This window comes from Theropithecus gelada, chromosome 15 (genome assembly GCF_003255815.1).
Source record: "Theropithecus gelada isolate Dixy chromosome 15, Tgel_1.0, whole genome shotgun sequence".
Lineage (NCBI taxonomy): Eukaryota > Metazoa > Chordata > Mammalia > Primates > Cercopithecidae > Theropithecus > Theropithecus gelada.
This window is the reverse complement of record NC_037683.1, coordinates 4,304,935-4,318,878: the sequence shown is the minus strand read 5'-3', so window position 1 is coordinate 4,318,878 and position 13,944 is coordinate 4,304,935. Positions and strand designations below refer to the sequence as shown.

The 13,944-nt window shown below is 60.8% G+C and overlaps 1 long non-coding RNA gene across 1 annotated transcript; it reads left to right on the top strand.

Moving 5' to 3' along the window:
• The first annotated feature begins 329 nt into the window (after positions 1-329).
• LOC112607844 lies at positions 330-4,890 on the top strand. Its single transcript, XR_003115914.1, has 3 exons — positions 330-545; positions 2,805-2,867; positions 3,113-4,890. It is a non-coding gene; the product is annotated as an uncharacterized LOC112607844 (long non-coding RNA).
• The last annotated feature ends 9,054 nt before the right edge of the window (positions 4,891-13,944 follow it).

Below are 13,944 nucleotides of genomic sequence, written 5' to 3'. Positions count from 1 at the left end.
TCGTGGGGGCCGACTAGTTGCTACTGGGCTCTGACAGCTTGGCCACGACAATGTTCTGAAGAGTGACCCATGCGTGGACAGCCATGATGTGGGCCCAATACAGCCACGGGAAGTGGGGCCGGCACAACACAGACGTTTGCAGACCCAAACACGGTGCGGGGAGGTGGCACCCCCGAGCGAGGCCAAGCAGTGAGGTTCTATCGTAACCAGGAGAACAAAAGCCCAGGTTTGTGATGGCAGCGTGGTTGTGACCCGGCCTGACTCTTGGCCAATCAGAGAGGTGGGAGCGGTGGCTCAGACCCTGCCGACCTCCACACCCCAGCTGACCACGGGGAGCTCTGTACATGCAAGATGCTGGGGCTTCCCTGGCCCCGACTGGCTGGCCACAGGCAGGGCTGGCAGGAAGAGGCCACCGCCACCCTGCGTGTCCCAGGTGGGCACGGACAGTCGAGAGCACCCACAGGAACGCTGCAGAGTGGAGAATGTATGCAGGCCTCCAACCATGGCCAGGGCCCTGCGGTGTAGCCCCGGGCCTACCTGTAAAGGTGTGGGGCAGACGTGAAGAGCTCTAACCCAGCGCCTGGGACTTCAACTTCAGCCTCGTACCTTGCTGCCATTTGAGCCTTTCCTGCGCTCATATAACTGACAGACAGGTCAGGGCTGCAGGCTCCCCTCGGAGCCCAGGCAGCAGCTCTGCCATGGGAGGAGCTGGCTCCGGCCCCAGAACCAGCCACTTGTAGATGCTCGGGGCAGACAGTCAAGACTAGGGGAAGTCTGTGAGCTGGCTGACATCTGGTTGATCTCCTGAAATCTGCCCCGGTTGGCAGTTACACCCCAGCAATGGGCAAATGCTGCAAACCAGGAGACCCTCCCCAAGCTGGATGTTCAATGTTGTCAGCACCCTGCATGGCAACCTCACTTCCTCCCACCCCACCCCAGAGTGGAAAGGGCTTCAAAGCTACACGCAACACAGCTCACCCACCAAGCATGCCTGCACGAGAGAACATGTCTCAACTCTAGGAGCGCCCACCTGTGCCAAGGTCTCATCCAGGGAAGCCCCTCATACCTAACCTCTTCCACGTCCTCCTGGGGTGAGTGGGTGCCTCCATGCCCCTCCATCTCACCAAGCCGCTGCTCACAGCCCCAGGCCGCAACCCTGGTGGGGAAGGCAGCTGCGCCGGTTTCTGTGTCTTCACCCCAGTCACAGAGCTGCTGTGCTGGGCACAAACCTGGGGTCCCCCAAACGCCTCTCTTCCTGCTGCCCCAGGCCACAGGGTGGCGGCACTGCCCCTCGCTACCACCACTCGCTAGGATTTCCATGAAGCCCTCCCAGCAGGGCTCCCTGCTCTGCCCCGCAAGGACCGCCTAGCCCGTACCGCAGGGTGATCCTGTTAAAACCAAGTCAGATCAAGTCACTGGTCTGCTCAAAACCTCCCAGGAGCTCCATGTGACTCAGAGTGAAAGTGAGTCCAGCGCCACCCTGGCTGGTGGGGCCTGGGGCGACCCAGAGTGACCGAGTCCTGAGACCTGTGTCCTGTCTCCTGTGACTTGCAGCCCTCCCTCAATGCCTGGACAGCAGCAGGCTCCTGCCCTCCCAAGGTCTCCAGGTACCTCCCAGAACACCCGTTCTGCTGGGCCCCAGGCAGCACAGACGCTGGGGCCAGCCACACGACCTGGTCCCTCCACTTCCCCACAAGGCTCCTGAGGGTGGAGGAGTCAGGCACAGAGAGAGCTCACGCCAGTGACGGGCACCAAGCACCACACGCAGCTCCGCTGAGACTGCCGAGCAGCACCGACAGAAGGCCCAGGCTGTGCTGCTGCCGCCTCCCAGGGCCCAGATGTCGGCTCCCAGGTGTCAGTCATGGGGGGAAACTCCCAGTAGCCACTGCTGCTGCACAGGCCCAGGAGCCAGGAAATGGGGCTGAAACTGACCTTTGGGGGTGTGGGAGTGGTCATGGGACAAACGAAGGTTCCCAGGATGCAGGCCAGCTTCCTCCAAGCATGAGGATAGACGGTCACAGCTCAACGTGGGGGCCTGCTTCTGCTGCCATCGGGACACAACGCCTGGCCAGACGAGGCCCTTCAAGCCACCCACTTCCAGCCACTCGCCCACTGTTCCAAACCAGAGGCTGAGTAGGAGCCCAGCTCCGGCCATGGACACCGGAGTGCAGGCCTCGTCCTGGGTGGGGAAGGCAGCCCCGCCCAGCCATGGACTGTGAGCTTGAGCAAGGCAGAGGGAGGGGCGCCCTGGGCTCTGGTTGGCACAAGCCCACCAGCCACTGCAGAGCCGCCCGAGGCCCAGCCCAGGAGCCCTCCTGGTGCTGCCAGGGAAATCCTGGCCAATGTGGTTAAAGCTCTAGGGCTGCACCTGGTGCCAGCATGGCTCACTGAATGCCAGTGGTCACGACAGGCCCTGAGGGTGCAGCTCGCCTCCAGCTCTGCTACCTGGCAGAAACACACTGACCCCAACAAGACCTGGAAGCTGAGGGGTGCAGTGTAAACAACCCCTGGCACACACTGGCAGGCGACTGCCCCACCCCTGGTGGCGAGGTATGGTGACCTCACCTCTCCTCTCCTGGAACATCAACCTGCCCTCTGAGACACCTACCCCATACACACTCAGATTTTTGCAAAAACTTGAGGACAACACGATGCCATGACAAGTGGTCCTGCCTCCCCAAGAAGCCCTCAGCACAGAAGCGGAGCCCCCAGGCAGCCTGGCACCAGCCAGTGGGAGGGGCTGGGAGGGAGGGCAGCCAGAGGGCAAAGGGGTGGCATCCCCTTCAAGCCCTCTCCGCTACCAGGTACCGAGACCCACCACCTGGTAAGGACCACGCTAGGCAAGACGAGACCAGAAGACGAGTCAGGTGAGAGCCCAGGGTGACCCTCCCTGTGGGAGAGTGTGCGACTCCCAGAGTCCTGGGGGGAGGGACGGCTGAGACGGGCTCAGTGCCTCAGGTCCCCGTCCACAGCACGTTCACACCACATCATCCCCTCTGGGGCTGAAGGCCAGTCCCGTCCGCAGACGCCTTCCCTCCAAGTGCAGTGGGTGGACAGACAAAAACCTCAGCCAGCGCCTGGCTCTGCCACCCTCGGTGTCTCCACTGTCCAGACAGAGAAGATGAAGAAACCTGAAGGCATCTGTGTGAGGGAGCCCCACACGGACGCTGGAAAGAACCAGGGCGACCTGCAGACCGCCTTGAAAGACCTCCCCTGGGGCGGTGGAAAGGAGACGAGGCAAACAGCTTCCCGACCAGAGCCCACGCACCTTCCACGTCGGTGCGGGGAGCTCGGGGCCCCATCCCGAGATGTGAAAGGCAACTGAGGCTTCCACAAAGAAATTACAATGAAACAGACACCGGCCAGGCCAGCTGAAAATCAGTGATGGACTAAGGTACAAATCGACGTGGAGGTTCCAACAAGAGAAGGACGGTGGTGGGATCGCCCTACCCCAGCCTCTGAGCACCCCAGAGGACGCACAAGCAGGACAGCCAGGTGCTTTCACACCACGCTCACCCCACCTCCGCCCTCTGGCCCAGACGTCGGCGGCTCCTCTGCAGGGTGAGGTGGGGTGGGAGCAGACAGTGGAGAAAACACCACAAACAGCACAGGTGGTCGGCCAGGGCCACAAACCCTTCAGCTCACTGATGCCGAGACCCCCGCAATCCCCACAACAAACCTGCAAGGTCAGAATGATTGCGCACATGTACAGACGACTAAGCTGAGGCCCCTTCCTCCTTCACCTCCGGAGTGCCACCTGAGCGCCGAGGCTTTGGGACACGAAGCACTCAGCAGTGGGCAGTGGAGGCACAGCCTAGGATCAAGACCCTGGGCTTCCTACCCCAGGCTCCTCAGCCTGCAGGCGGCCACACAGCAAGAGGACACTGGGCAGTTACGGAACGAGGCGCTCCTGCTTCCCCCACCCCCAACGGCCAGCAAGGACACAAAGGCAGCCCACGGCAGGACCAGCTGCCGGCCACAAGGCCCCTCCAGAACCCAAGGTTCAGTGGAGACTCCAAAAGGGCTGACTGCAGGGCCCCCACGGGGTCCACACACCAGCCACAGAGGCCATGCAGAAAGGCAGTAGGGGGCCACTACGGGGTCCGCACACCAGACACAGAGGCCCTGTGAGGGAGGCATGGAGCGCCTGGGTGTCGGCACACCAGGATCCACAGCCCGGCTCGCCACCCCCGGCTGACCTCGCTGTGGAGTGAAGAGATGGTTTGTGTGGAGAGCTCAATAAGGCCGTCATCTGCCGAGTGCTTCCCACCATAGCCCATGGGCAGGCATGAGAGTCATGCCCCCTACAGGCCACAGCTTCACTCACGCAAGGACATTCTGGGGGCTGGGACGTCCTAGCCAGCGGCTAGAACTGGGTGTGACCATGGGCCCCCTTGGCTGGGGAGAAAAGGAGGTGCCCCTAGATCCCAAGTCACCCGGGGCCGCAGCAAAGGGAGGAGGACCTTGCATCACTCCAGGGTGCCACGTGGACGAACAGAGGTAACACTGGGAGCGTGGCCGGCAGTGTTGGACATTCAGAACACATCTGCCCAAAACAAACATGGCCTTTACTTCTCCCAGCTCCCAGAAACAAAGTAAACAGAAGGATCATGTCTGGACGCCAGGGACCAGCCCCTCACTGTTACATCCCTAGCCCCCCAGGCCGGAGTCTGACCACTCCGTGTCACCTGCCTCTACTCCTGTCGTGACTGTCAACTTTCTGGACTTCAGAAAGTCAAACCTGCTAGGGGAGCGTTTCCCCAGGGGGTGGAGGTGTCTCTCCTACACGCACCCCTACCCCAGGGTCTGAGATGACATCACAAATCAAACCCGGTATTCTGCAGATACACAGGTTCAAACTACCGGCAGCCTTGCATCAGCTGTAAAGGGTTCAGTCCCTTGCTCGGCCCACTGTGTCACCAAGAGGGAGGGTGGGCGGGTGGCCAAAGAGGGCTCCGTTTTACCGTCCAGGAAGGAGTGGCCTGGGCCCCACGGCTGGTGTAGGCAGTGGCACTGGGTGTGAAGCAAAGCTGGGCACTGGAGGCTGTGTGCCTTGGGCTGGTGTGCTGGCAGAGCCTGCTGGAGGAGTCAAGGGGCACTGATTCAACACTGGCTGTATTTCTGGAACCAGAGTTAGTATCGAGGGTGCGGTGGCATTGTAGTTATAACCTTTCAAAAGTCCTCATCTTTCAGAGATTTGGACTGAAAGTTCTATGAATTACACGTGTCTGGAATTTGCTTCATAACATGAGGGGTGAAAATGAGTGGAGTCTGGAAGAAACGGGCCAGCCCAGAGCTGCCCCTGCCCGCGGAAGCTTCTCAGAGGGAAGAGGGCGCACCTCCCTTCTCCCCAGGCCCCCAGTACCCTGTTCCTCAACACACATACTGCATGCTGTGTCCTCACAGCAACTGTGGGGTCCAGGGTTCTGCCTTGCACCCACTGTCCACCTTCATGGGATGGGGAGGAAGCTGAGGAGACTCCCGTGAGGAAGTGGGGCAGGGGTGGGGCAGGTGGACTCAGGTGGAGTGAGTTGGGCTGGAGGAAGGCAGCAGTGCCAGAGACCCCAGTGCCTTAAAGTCTAGACACATGAAACCTTTGTGTTGCTATCCCTCCTTCACCCCTCGTACCTGCCCTGCGGGAATGTGCAGCAGAAGAGGGTGTGGTCTACTGGGGGTAAACTCTTGCTCCTCTTCTCGGGGAGCGGGGGCCCACGCTAGGGCTCACAGGGACCCTGGACACTGGCGGGGCTGGAAGCCAGTGTGCTAGAACGTGAACCTGAAGGGTCTGTGAGCATGTATAGGGGCTCAACCAGGCCTGCCAGCTAAAGGGTGGGAGACAGGGCAGGAGAACTAATTTTACCACTCAGTCCTCCTGTGGTGAGGGGCTCCCACACAGCCTGCTGGCAGCTGCTTCGCTCTGAGGGGCTCTTTGCTGTGTGGGCAAGGCCCCCTCAGGAAGGCAGCCCGGCCATTAGCTGCCTGTCACAGCAGCAGTCTCATCCTCAGCAAACACACTCCGTCCCTGGGACCTTGGCAGGGAAGCTGTGGGTCCTTTGGGGACAGGCCTAGGGAGCCAGATGTGCTACTGCTGCTCTCCCCCGGGCACCACAGGACAGGGATGGAGCTCCATCTCCCAAAGGAGGCGGCGGAGGCTCAGAGATCCTCCCTGGGGCCCACCTCCCTCCCCGGGTCTCCCACTCAGCTGCCCACAAAGCCCATGCTATAGAGCCCACAGGCGCTGCCTGCCGGGCCCAGCAGAGAGGCAGAGGCCACCCTTGCCAGTCGGGTGAAAGTCGGAGTGAGCAGACGGCCTGCCTTAGACACAAGAGGATCTGAAACTGCCCAGAGAGGAAACTCAGACAAACCACAAAAGTCCTCGAACGCCAAGCAAAAAACTCAGCAGTGAGCGGGTCTGGTGAGATCCTCAAGGACCCAGGCCATGCACAGTGGCTCAGGCCTGTGATCCGAGCACCTTGGGAGAGACAGGAGGATCCCCTGAAGCCAGGAATTCAAGACCAGCCTGGGCAACATAGTAAGTCTCTGATTCTATGAAAATTAAAAAAAATTAGCCAGGCCTGGTGGTGCACCTAGAATCCCAGCTACTCAGGAGGCTGAGGTTGGGAGGATCACTTGAGCCTGGGAGCTTGAGGACACAGGCAGCTGTGATCGCACTGCTGCACTCCAGCCTGGATGTCAGAGCAAGCCCCTGACACACACACACACACGCGCGCACGCGATCTGGAATGCCACGGAGATTTCCAAGGTGGCCAGCAGGGAGGGCAGTGGCCAGGCTCCCCGAACACTGACTAGCCCCCTCCCTGGGTCCCACTCATGCCCTATCCAGGAGGGGCTCTGTGCTGGATATGGAAGGGATATTGGTGAGGTGGCCCGAGTCCTACCTACCCTCACCGTTGCTGTGTGGCCCCAGGCAGGCACACCTCTGGCCCAGAAGCTGTGGGTGCTCCCCCGAACCCCTCCCAAGGCCCCTGGACTCCGCCTTCCTCTCCATAGGGCACAGGAGGACCTGAATGAAAAGCAGAAATTCAGCCCCTTTTAGGCTGGCCCAGCCGAGAATTTATCAGAAAAGATGCTGAGTCCTGGACCGTTTCAGGGCTGTGGACAGGCGGGGAAGGAATGGGAATCTGTAAAGTTGCCACCAAAGAAAACACCCAGAAAAGCCGGCAGCAGCCTCCCTGACCCCTCCCGCCATTCCATGGCCCTCCTGGGGGGCAGGGACCTAGAGGGGCAGGAGCGGGCACACCACCTGGCCCGCACGGCAGCACAGCCTTCAGGCACTCCACAGAGGGAGGACAGAGGGGTGCCGTCCCCAGCGCCACACCCTGGGGCAGACCAGCCAAGGGGCAGCGGCTGGACCATGGGGGCATCTCCAGCCTGGTTTGACCCCAGAACACAAAGCCCTTATTTGGGGTCCAGGAAGGAGGAGTCCCAGCTTTCGGCAAACAGGCAGGGCTGGGAGGACGGCTTACCAAGGCCACTGCGGCTACAGCATGGGTCGGGAGGAGCAGTGGCAGGGAGGGACAGGCTACACAGCTCTGCAGGGGCTCAGCCAGGCCTGCCAGCTAAAGGGTGGGAGACAGGAGCACTGGAACCAGGGGTGGAGGTGCTGGAGGAAGCGAGGGGAGGCCTTTCCCAGGGGCTCCCCATTCCCCAGGGGTCTCCAGCCCTGGGATTTCCATAGCCCTGGGCCTCTGTACCCTGAGGGTCCCCATGTCCCTGACTGGGTGGCCCCCACTGCGGCACTCCAGCCCGTCTCCTGGACTCTGTCCTGCATCAGTGGGGGTCAGATGAGCCCCATCTTCCATAGGTGGAGGGGACGCTCAGAGGTTAAGGGGCACAAGCTCACCCAGGCAGAGAAGGCCAGAGCCAGCTTGAACAAAGCTGGACATCCACGCCAGACTCACCGCCAGCACCCCACGGCCCCAGAATTCTCGGGATAATGCTGGGAGTGGTGCTGTGATTGGCTGTGGCAGGAGGGAGCTGAGACTGTGAGAAAGGACCCCAGCCTGCCACCCCCACACCCAAAACTAACCCGGCCAACAGAGCACCTGTCCCCAGGCGGCCAAAGGGCCTCCCTGGCCCACGTGGTGACCAGCGGCCACCCTGGGGCCACCCTCCAGGACTTGGGAAACTGGATCTGTCCAGGCAGGGCTGCCTTCAGTGACAGACGGAGCCAACTGCTTCCTTCTGTGGAGCTAGCGGAGAAGTCGGGGGTTGGGGGCCCCCTGTCACCCTGGAGGAGCCCTGGGGATGGCAGCTGGGCATCATGGGCCCCACCCGAGCAGGCTCGGCCAGCCCTGGCGCCTACTCCCCAGGGGACTCTGCCCAGTGCCGTGAGCCCCCCATGCACAGCGCACCTGCTCTCCCACAGCTGCCTGGCCGCCTGTCTACAGACCCAGCCCTGTCCCCGGGCGCTTCAGCAGACTGGTGGGGCTGTCCTGGGGCATGGCCCCAGACGTACTGCGCAGGTTGCAGCTGCCAGCACCGCCTCTCCCGTGACTGTCCCCTGTATCCCACAGTTCTCCCCACTCTGCATCCCCCAGTGCCTTCCAGACCTAAGACCTCATACGCCTCCTGCTTTCTGAACCCAGGGCCTGTGCTTCTCCATAGCCTGACGGCCCTGGGAGAGTGGCCTCTCAGAAGGTTTCCCTTCCTGCCATGACGCCCCCACAGCCTTCTGGCCACACCCTATCACCTCTTCCAAGCTCTGTCCCCACCCGCCTCTCTACCCCTGTGGGACCCTCATGAGGGTGTAAGGAGGCCTGACCCTCCTCTGCACACGGTGGGAACGAGGAAGCCAGCCCCACAGACACGGGTCAGGCCCTCCCAACCCCAGGCCACTGCCACGTAGTCAGGGTCTCCCACAGGGCTGGGAAGGGCAGGAGAGCCACGACTCAGGCAGGGGACTCTCTTCAGAGGGGCAGTGAGTGAGGACAGCACCTGGCCCTTTACAGGGAAGGGGACACCATGCTCTCAGAGGGACACAGCCCCAGGGTCAGGCCCTGGAACTCCGCCGACCATGCACTTCTTAAAACAAAGCTGCGGCGGGCCCACCCAGCACCCATCTGTCTGCTCCATCTCCTCTTGGCCAGCCTGCTGAGAACCAAACGCACAAAACACCCCAGCCAAGGAGTCAGGCCTGGCCTTACCGCTCTCCCACCCAGCCATGCCAAGCCAGGACAAGGGGCCAGCAGGGCCGCAGCTCTCAGACCATCCCCTTGGTTATCTCGTCCATGTTCTCTGCCCGCGCCCAACCACAAACGCGGAGGACTGCAGGGCGCCCCCAGGTCTGTTGCCGGGACAGACCGGAGGCAGAGCTAAGAGCAGAGCGTGGGCGTGCAGCACATCTGTCCGTGAGTCCACAGCCCACAGAGCCACCGTGCTTGACCCTTGCCTCCTACCCCAGCAAGGGCCTGGTCAGTGCACCCAGGGCTCCGTCCTATGGTGTGGGCAGATGGGGGTGGGTGGCACCGTGGACCCGCAGACTCACACAGGTGCCCCTTTGCACATTTTGCTCCCTGTAGGATTGTCAGGCCAGGGCTGCAGGGACGCATGGCACAGGGAGGGCATCCCCTCAGCCGCTTATGATAGATTCGTCTTCTTTCTGCCACATGACAGGTTATAGCTACAACCCTCAACACTCCTGCAGGGGCCAGGCACCCCGCACAGATGTATCTCTGCCTCATCTCGGTCAGTGCTCACACAGAGGCTAAGGACGTCCCGCCCCTGAGCCCCACAGCTCCCAGGTACCGACTCGGAGCCCCAGGTCCTCACAGGTGCACTGAGGGCACTCCCTCTGCCCCAGACTCCAGGCTCAACCAGCAGCCGCCTCTGCAGATCACACCCAAGTCCACCGGGCACTCTGGGAAATGCTGCCGCTGGTTAACAAGCCTCACTCAGAAAGACCCAGCCGGCAACTTCTGAACATCACCGCACCCTCAGCAGGACACTTTTCCAAGTGGCTGGAGAAGTTGTCCCCACAACACCTCGTTAACTTCTGACAAACTCAGTACCTTGGGGGCCTGCAGCAAGGAGTGGGGCGGGGGCATGTTCCAAGCCCCGTCTTCCCAACACAAGGCTCCGAAGGCCCCGCGAGGAGGCAGCCTGCGAACTGACTCTCAGGGAACAGCCACAGGCTGGTGCCAGACGCAGACAGCCAACAGCACAGACACAATAGGGTCCGAGCCTCCAGTCACACACACAGGTCCTGTCTCCACTGGGAGCTCAATCAGCCGTGGCCAGAAGACTCACAATTTAAACCATCAACAGGTGAATGGCCCAAAATGTGACACTTTCTCTTTAAAAGAGCTCTCGGGCAAGGTGGCTCACACCTATAATCTCAGCACTTCGGGAGGCTCAGATGGGTGGATTACCTGAGGTCAGGAGTTCAAGACCGGCATGGCCAACATGGTGAAACTCCATCTTTACCAAAAAATAAAAATAAAAATAGCCAGGCGTGGTGGCGGGCACCTGCAATCCCAGCTACTTGGGAGGCTGAGGCAGGGAGAATTGCTTGAACCCAGGAGGTGGAGGCTGCAGTGAGGGGAAATCATGCCATTACACACCAGCCTGGGCAACAGAATGAGACTCTGTCTCAAAATAAATAAATAAATGAGCTCTTAAGGATCTTCGCCGAGCATGGTAGCTCATGCTTGTAATCCCAGCACTTCAGGAGGCTGAGGCGGGTGGGTCACTTACGGCCAGGAGTTTGAGACCAGCCTGGCCAACATGGTGAAACTCCATTTCTACTAAAAATACAAACAAACAAATAAGCAAGCCCTCAAGCACCTCAGATGGCAGGAGTCCAGGAACCGGAGCAGGGAGGCCCGGGCACAGGGGCCCATGATTTCACAGAAAGGAGAGGACATAAAGCCCTATGCTCCACCACCAGCTGGGCACCTCTACAAGGTGGCAGTACCAACAAAAACACAGGAGCAAGGCCATTCTTGGCAAATGCTGACCCAAATGCACCTGGCGCCCCATCATGCTTTGCCACCTGTACATCTCTTCTGCTCCAACAAGGGGGTGGAGCCACAGGGGTCAGGAAGGCCCCAGGCAGACCAACAAGTTCCAAAACCTTCTTATGGCAAGAAGCCTTGCATTCTGCCTTGATTCATCCAGTTACCTTTTAGCTTCAACCAGATACTGGCTTCGTGATATAAGGGACCTGCCAGCCAGGCGCGGTAGCGCGTGCCTGTAATCCCAGCACTTTGGGAGGCCGAGGCAGGTGGATCCTGAGGTAAGGAGCTTGAGACCAGCCTGGCCAATGTAGTGAAAGCCCGTCTCTACTAAAAATACAAAAAAAATAGCGGTGCATGGTGGCAGACGCCTGTAATTCCAGCTACTTGGGAGGCTGAAGCAGGAGAACCGCTAGAACCCGAGAGGTGGGGGTTGCAGTGACCTGAGATCGTGCCACTGCACTCCAGGCTGGGTGACAATGCCAGACTCCATCTCAAGGCGGGAAAAAAAAAAAAAAAAAAAAGGCACCTGCCTGGGACAGGAACCCCGTCAGGTCAGTTATACCTTGATGATTGGGTCAAGGAAGCAAGAGGAGGATCCTCTGACCAACTGCTTCAACTGCTTTGAAAACCAAGAGACCTGCAGCATGACTTCAGGCACACCCCCACCTCCCAGGCAGCAACGCTGGGAAAGGTAGGCTCCGGCTCCCCACACCCCGCCCCAGTACCCTGTGTATCCACCGTAAAACATGGCTCTTCCCATGGAGAACTGGGCCGACGAGCGGCTGGACAGACACAGCACAGCTGTTGGTTTTGTGCCAATCACCCCACTTGGGAAACCCGGAGCCACCATGTCTCAGAGAAAGTGGTGGCACTTCCTGGTGGCATCAGGAATGGGATGAGGCCATCACCGCCCACCTGGTGCACAGGGTTCCTGCTGCTGGCACCTCCAGAGCCTGGAGGAAGAGGGCAGAGGAAGGGACCGCAGGCTGCAGCAGGCCTGGCTGCTCCGCTTTGCACACCCCCACTTTCACTTTCTGGGTATGACTACTTCAGAGTGGAGGGCACGGAGTGTTTGCAAGTCCCGTCCTTCATTCAAAGCTCACTCACTTCCGACGCAGGCGCGAGTTGTCAAAGGAAAGTAATTACTCTGCTTTCTAAAAACAAAACAAAAATAAAAACGCAGTGACTGCCCACCCGGAGAAAGCTTTTGAAATCCCTCCTCCCCGGATGTCCCAGCGGCAGGGCTCAGGCTGGAGCTGCTCCCACAGTCTTTCCAGGCACCCGGTGCCCTGCTGAGGCACCGGGCCTCCGAGGCTACCGGTAAGGTCAGAAAGAAACGCCCCGGCTCGCCTGCAGCCTGTCCCGTCACAGCGAGTGCCTTATCTTTCTTGATCAGTAACCACCAGCACACATCAAGGCCTCAACAGAGAAAACGGCAAACACAGACCTTTATTTGCAAATGAGAGGTTGCATCAGGGCTGCCAGGGAAGGACCCCGGAGGGAGGTGTCCCTAACCCCTAAGGCCAGCCCCTTGCAGGGATTTAGACCTTCCTTAGACCCCGTTGGAAGCCAGTAACAAACTACTTTCCGCAGAAAAATGCCACACAACTTTGCATAGATTTCAGAATCTCCCCGGGTCCACTGCATGGACCCAGCAAAAAACCCTCCATTTTAAAGTAAAGAGTAAGGGGAAAAGGCTACAAAAGAGCAGGGAAAGAGAAAATTCTTTTCCTCTTCTGTTTCTTCTCACAGGGGAGGGCGGGGGAGGACGGAACACACGAAGCTGTCTCTTGCAGTTCCAGTCCAATTACTCTGCCCACCAATGCACTACAGTCTCCCCTCCTGGTTAACTTTTGTAGACAATGGCCAAGTTTAATCTAAGGAGGAGAAACCCCAGCTATATATTTCTGAGCAGAAAGCTTTCAACCAAAATTAAGGATCGCAACCACTCAAGGACTGGGTCCAATGGAGGAACTCACACGATGGACGCCAGGTCCCTGCCCCCGGTGGGTCTCGGCGGGCCGAGTTCTGGGACGCCCGCCCTCGAGGGAAAGGAGGCCGCGAGAAGCCCCCATCCCGGCCCTGCCCCCATACGAGCAACCGGTGGAATGAGACTTCCCGCACGCCCCAGCTTTATTCACAGGGAGCCCACCAGGGCCATGTGGGTGTACAAGGTTCGGGGTGCGCATTTCTCCCCGGATGGGCTTGTATCACGTTGTCACTCCGGCGGCCCCCAAAAGTGGGAAGGAGGGGAAGCACCCCCGACCCTCCCGCTCCAATTCGCCCTCGCCCGGATTAAGCTATTTTCAGGCTGATTTCAAACCGGGAACTGGGTCTCCCCCTGGTTTGGGGGCAATAATCCGACAACTCAGGGGGGCTCAAAGTCAGCTCTGGGCCCGTAACTCTGGGAGGAGGCCGCGCAGAGCCCAGGCCCGAGCCCAGCCTTGCCCCCCGCCCCGGCAGCGGCGCGCGGCGACCGTCCCCAGGCGCGGGCCCCAGCAACGGCTCTGGAGAGAGGCCGGCGGGACAGGCGCGGGTAAAGTGGCACCGCCGAGCGCACGGCCGCAGGCCGGGGCCGCCGCGCGCACCTTCCCCCTCCGCGTCCTCCCTGGGTTCCCCCCTTCGAAAGATGGCGGGCGGAGGAAAGGGGGAAAAAAATCCCTTCCGTGAGGGAGGGCGCGCGGAGGCCGGGCTGGCGCGGGGCGCGCGGGCCGCGCCAACTCCGGGCTGCGCGCCCCGGCCGCAGCGACGCCCCCGAGTCCGGGACGGAGGCGGCCAGGCGGGAGCGGGCGGAGGGGAGCGGAGTCCGCGCCGCCGCCGCCGCTACCGCCGCCGCGACCCCGGGCGGCCGCCGCGCTTTGTTGCATCGTGGCCGCGCACAAAGGCGGCGGCAGCGGCGGCCCCGGGCTCCCGGTTCCCCCGGACGCGCCGGCGGCCTGCGCGGGGCGCTCGGGCCGCGCTCCCC